The 5700-nt window shown below is 41.8% G+C and overlaps 1 non-coding gene across 1 annotated transcript; it reads right to left on the bottom strand.

Moving 5' to 3' along the window:
* Nucleotides 1-469: 469 nt before the first annotated feature.
* LOC125551226 (uncharacterized) lies at nt 470-1933 on the bottom strand. The gene is made up of 2 exons (XR_015600905.1): nt 1236-1933; nt 470-1004 (listed from the first exon to the last, which is right to left on the bottom strand). It is a non-coding gene; the product is annotated as an uncharacterized LOC125551226 (transcript).
* Nucleotides 1934-5700: the final 3767 nt, after the last annotated feature.

Below are 5700 nucleotides of genomic sequence, written 5' to 3'. Positions count from 1 at the left end.
GCAAACAACGCAGCTCAGCTACATCAGGTAATTTGGCAACGGGTAATATTGTCAGTAGATGTTTTAAATTCATGTGTATTCTTTACATATGGGAAAATGGTTCTTATGTTGCCTTGAATATTTGTTGTTTAAACTTATCTATGTTTCTATAGTAGCCCACGTATGTACTATATTTTGTAAATTTACTCTGAGAATTGTATGTCAACTAATACTAAGAATATTATGTTTGCAATAATCTAGATGAGTTGGACTTCGTTGCATTATACATTATTAGACCCCCGAAATGGTGCACTGTACATTATCAGATCCTCAACATGACCATAAATATATATTTTTGGCGGGAAACATGACCATAAATTCCAAGATTACACGTGCATTGCACGTGCACATTTACTAGTGGTTATAAACATGTTTAGACTCAACGCTATCCCATGAAATCTACCATGTAATTAATATCTTACCATTCCCGTGAAGAAAGCAATTAATATCTTACCAAATATCAATGTGTCACAAATATACCTTACCTAATATAACATGCCACTAATATCCTATCTAATACGTGCATTGCACGTGCATTATTACTAGTATACATAAAATCATCAAACACGGAAAACACCATTTTTGCACTGCATGTCCACATGGTCGAAACTGCATGCTCATGTCATGTTTCGCTGCAATCAAATGAGTCCCTGTAATCTTTATACAAAAAAAATAAGCAAACACAAAAAGCAACGTTTGCACTGCATGTGCAGATACTCCAAACTGCATTCTGAAGACATGTCTCCCCACAAAATTCATTCAGATTAGCCCCTGCAATTTTTATACATAAACTCCTCAAACACAAAATTCACCATTTTGCACTGCATGCTAACATGCTCCAAACCGCACTGTAATTCACATGAACCGCATCAAAGAAAGTCGTGCAGCAGCGACCACCAGGGAGGGTTGAGGACTGCATCAAGAGTCGTCGTGGTCCTCCTAGCGGAAACTGGTGAACTGCAAGCCTGAAAAAAAATTCAAACACCACACATCAGATTAGCGAACTGCAAGATGTTGACAGTGAGGGAAGAGATGGATGATCTTGGATTGCGCGTGTTTCTAGTGGATCCACGCAAGAGAAGAGGAGGTGTAAGAGAAGAGGAGGTAGCTGCGTCGGGACCAAGGAGCAGCACTGGATCGGGAGGTGGTGGAGGAATGGGGAGGCAAGAGTCGCCGGTAACCTCCCCCTAGCTCACCGGATTCGGTGGATGGTGGTCGGTGGAGGGCGGCGAGGCGGATCCGGCGGCTAGCTGACGCAGGACCCGACATAGACGGAGACGCGGATCCGGCAGCCGGGGGATGAAGGGGAGGAGGGAGAAGTGGCTGCTGTCCAGGACGACATCGGAATCCGGCGATGCAGCGGTAGTCAGGGGCGTTGGCGGATCCGACCAGAGTAGCAGAGGAGGTGTCACCGCGACGCCAGAGGGCGGGGGGCAAGGGCTGCTAGATCTAGTGGATGAGGTTGGCGGAGGGGTAGGGGAGGCTAGCAGGCGCCGGAGAAGGTGAGGAGGGTGGGGCGGCCGGTGGGCGGGGAAGAAGGAAGTGGATCCAGGGGGTGGCGGCGATTCGGGGTGGAAGAGGAGGCGCGGCGGCGTCGGCTGGGAGGAAGTGGAGGCGTGGTGACCCCGGCTGGGAGGAAGAGGAAGTGCGGGGAGGGAGGCGATGCGGCGGAGGAGGGAGGCGGCGCTACGGCGCGGGAGGGGGGCGGGCCGGCGGCGCAGGGGTGGGGGTTTGCCCGACGATGCGGGAAGGGAGGTGGAGGTCGTGCGGGAGTGGGAGATGGTGCTCGACCACAGAATAAGGTGGGGGTGGAGGACCTTTTTTTGACCCACGCAGTTAGGTCGGGTGTTTAGCATGGTTAGTCTGTAGCTACGGGATGGGCGGAGGTGTTAGCAGAATAAGCACGGGTGTTATCATAATAGAACTCTTAAGAGTGTTATCATAATAGACCTATCCTATATATATATATATATATATATATATATATATATATATATATATATATATATATATATATATAGGGTTACGCTATTCGTCACCCTGGGTGAGGAAGAGTTATTCTTTACCCCCCTCTATTTTACCAGCAATGCCCCGTATTTTTACGTTCCGTAAGTGTTATCTTATTTTCGACGTAAAAAAAGACTGTAAAAAAATATATAATCATTGTAAAAAATATTTTATGTTATGTAAAATTACAAACGTAAAAACATAGTGTAAAATATACATAAAGTGCAAATTTTCTTGTCTTATATTCTATATTTTTATTTTTTATGCTAAATTTTACATAATGAATATATAGGGATGTAACTATTTAAATTGCAAACATAGTTTAATTACAAAATAATCGTAAGATTATCTCGAATGAAGAATAACTTATTCTGCATCCTGGGTGATGAATAATAACACTATATATATAGAGAGAGAGGATTGACTATTCATCATCCTGGGTGAGGAATAGTTATTCTTCACCCCATCTATTTTATCATCAATGGACCGTAATTTTACGTTTCGTAAATTTTGCCTTATTTCCAAAGTAAAAAGAGACCGCAAGAAAATATATAATCGTCGAAAAAAATATTTTATATTATGTAAAACTACAAATATAAAAACATAGTGTAAAATACACATAAACTGTAAATTTTCTTGTCTTATGACCTATGTTTTTTTTTATGTCAAATTTTACGTCATGAATCGATAGGAATGTAACTATTTGAATTACAAACGTAAATTAACTATGAAATGATCGTAAGATTACCTCGGGTGCAGAATAACTTGCAGAATAACTTATTCCGCACCCTGAGTGATGAATAGTAACACTATATATATATATATATATATATATATATATATAGGAAAATGGTTGTATACTTCTGGGAGTACGTACTCCCGCTCCTCATATACCACATAGATGAATCTTTTATACTTTTTTATTATTTTTAATATACTTCATTAGTAATTATTAGATACCTCAAAATGAGTTTCATGAAAAAATTCATGTGAGTCTATGTATTTTTAAATGTTTACGTATATACTGATGTGTTTGTACGTGAAAAGGTATATTACAAAAAGTACATCGCAGATAATATTTTTTCAACTAAATTCATATTGAGGTATCTTAGAATATTTAATAAAATATATTGAGAATAATAAAGAGGTATAATTAATGCGTATATGAGGTATACTGAGGATGAGAGTACATACTCTCAAGAGTACAGAAGAGGAGTCATATATATATATATATAAAGAGAGAGAGAGAGTAACACTATTCTAATCCCAGGATTAGAATAACTATTTGGATCACGATCAGCCCCTATAAGGAGCGATGGACATGTTCCCGAACCCACGCTCCCACTACCCCCCACGCCCCCACTCGTGTCAGATCCGGCCACCCACCCTCGTCAACCTCCACCTGCCTCCCGAAATCCCGGCGACCGTGGCCCGGCCAACCACCCGCCGGCGATTAGCTGCACCGACGCCGCTCCGGATCCCCCATGACCCGCACATCATCCCCATCCCCAGCTGGCGCATCCCTCCCCCTGCACCACCCAGAACGCTCCACCGCTACCAACCGGCGCCGGATCCATCCCTCGACCCGGATCGCGCCTCCGCCATCGTCCATTGCCCCACATCGCGTCGCCGCCACCGTCCATCGCCCCACATCGCGCCACCGCCACCGTCCCACGATGGGGATCGCGGCGCAGCCACCGTCCCACGATGGGGATCACGCCGCAGCAACTGTCCCATGATGGGGATCGCGCCACTTCAACCGCCATCGACCCACCTCCCGTCGTCGGGATCCTGCTGTCGCGCGACAACCATCGGGATCCTCCCACCGTGCGACCTCCCTCCACATGCCGCCGTGAACTTCTCCCACCGGCCACCGCGACCTTCTTCCCTCCCCTTCCTCGCTGAAGATGAGCTTGCAGGCCGCCATAGCCGCTCTGCCACCAACGCGCCATCGCCTCCGGCGGCCCCTCCCGCATCACCTTCGCTTCCCGCCGCCAGCCACGGCATGCGGCGCCCTCCGCCCCCGCCACTTTCATCCGACCCTGCTAGTGTCCAGTACATCGGCCGTCCCTTTCATCAGATATATTGGCCTCTGGATCCTCTGACGACCACCACGGCTGAGATCCGATGGATGTTGTCGGCCATGAGTAGTGGTTGCCGGAGCCCGTGTTTCTCCTGACCAAAACTGATGCATTTCTTCTTGTTCTTCTTCAGTTTTGTTGACTGAACTTAACTGTCTCCACTGATTGGACTGCAGGTGACATGTGGATGATTAGTCTGAATGATTGGTCTGAAGTGCCACTGAAGACATATAGAAACTATACTTCACATGTTTCACTACTTCGAGAGTGTGTCTTGCAATTAGTCTCTGCCCCACCTTAAAACAAAATGATTCATCTACTCCAAGCGTGTGTGCACGTGGATTCGAGGGATTTGGTTTTTTCTCTAGTAAGTAGCATATTTGGTGAATGTGTGAAGTCCTGCTACTACTAATAGAGAAGGAAAAATCACCAATGAACCTCATTTTGAGATAAAAATAGAACCAATTTAGAAAAACTTGGCAAGCCCACATTATGTCACCACCCATTTCTTTTATAAGACAGTCGTGTGTGCGTGCGTTTGGTGTGCTCATGCTATGGGTATGCTTTTCCTTTATGTTTTTAATAAATCAGAAGTTCATACATACAAAAAATTGAAGTTTAAAAAATAAATGTTTGTAGGCAAAATTCACATGCGAAATAATGTATTTTGTGTGTGGGTGTGTGCCAAGACCACAAGTTCAGATGAGCAAAAAGTAATGAAATCAAACCTAAAAATGTTCATTGCACACGTTCAAATAAAAAGAGGAACACACCATCAAAATATCCCACAGAAGGTCAAATTGAAATAACAAATATAGTTCAAAAAAGAGTAATTAGAAAATGGATTTCTCTTGTTTCAAAAATAGACACCCTAGAAGTTTAAATTAAAATAACAGAGCGGCTCAATGTTTACTGAAAACTCAAATTTAACCGCCAATAAAAATTAAAACCAAGGACTTCAAATAAAAAATGGACCAGATAAAAGTTTATATAAAATATGTGTTTGCTCATTTCTACAACCATAGAAGATCAAACTAAAAAAACAAAAAAGCGGTTTGATATTTCCCCATTTCTAAAATAGAAACACAGAAGTTCAAAATAAAAAAACCGAGAAGTGCAAATTAAAATAAAAGAGTAGTTCAAATTTTAAAACAACTGACTAAATAATGAAAAGTAAGAAGTTCAAGCAAGAAATAGAACAATTGAAAATTCATAAAAAAGATTTTGCCATTTCTAAATAAAAAATTTCTACAAGTTCAAATTTAAATAACGGACCGGTTCAATATTTCTTACAAAACTAGTACTTTTTCGTTACAAAAAAATAAACCAAGAAGTCCAAATTACAAAAATAAAGAAGTTCGATATTTATCAAAAAACCTCAGATTTTCCTTGTTAGTAAATAGAAAATATGAAGAAGTTCAAATTAAAAAAGGAGTAGTTCGATATATACGGAAAACTCAACTTCTTTCTGTTTATAGGAAAAATAAACGTATGAAGTTCAATTTTATTTAAATGTTTGATGCTTATTTAAAAACATATTTTTTCTGAAAAAAGACTAAGAATTTCAAATTAA

Source organism: Triticum urartu, chromosome 4A (genome assembly GCF_056163025.1).
Source record: "Triticum urartu cultivar PI428250 chromosome 4A, HENAU_Tu73, whole genome shotgun sequence".
Taxonomy (NCBI): domain Eukaryota; kingdom Viridiplantae; phylum Streptophyta; class Magnoliopsida; order Poales; family Poaceae; genus Triticum; species Triticum urartu.
This window is presented reverse-complemented; position numbering and strand designations above follow the sequence as displayed.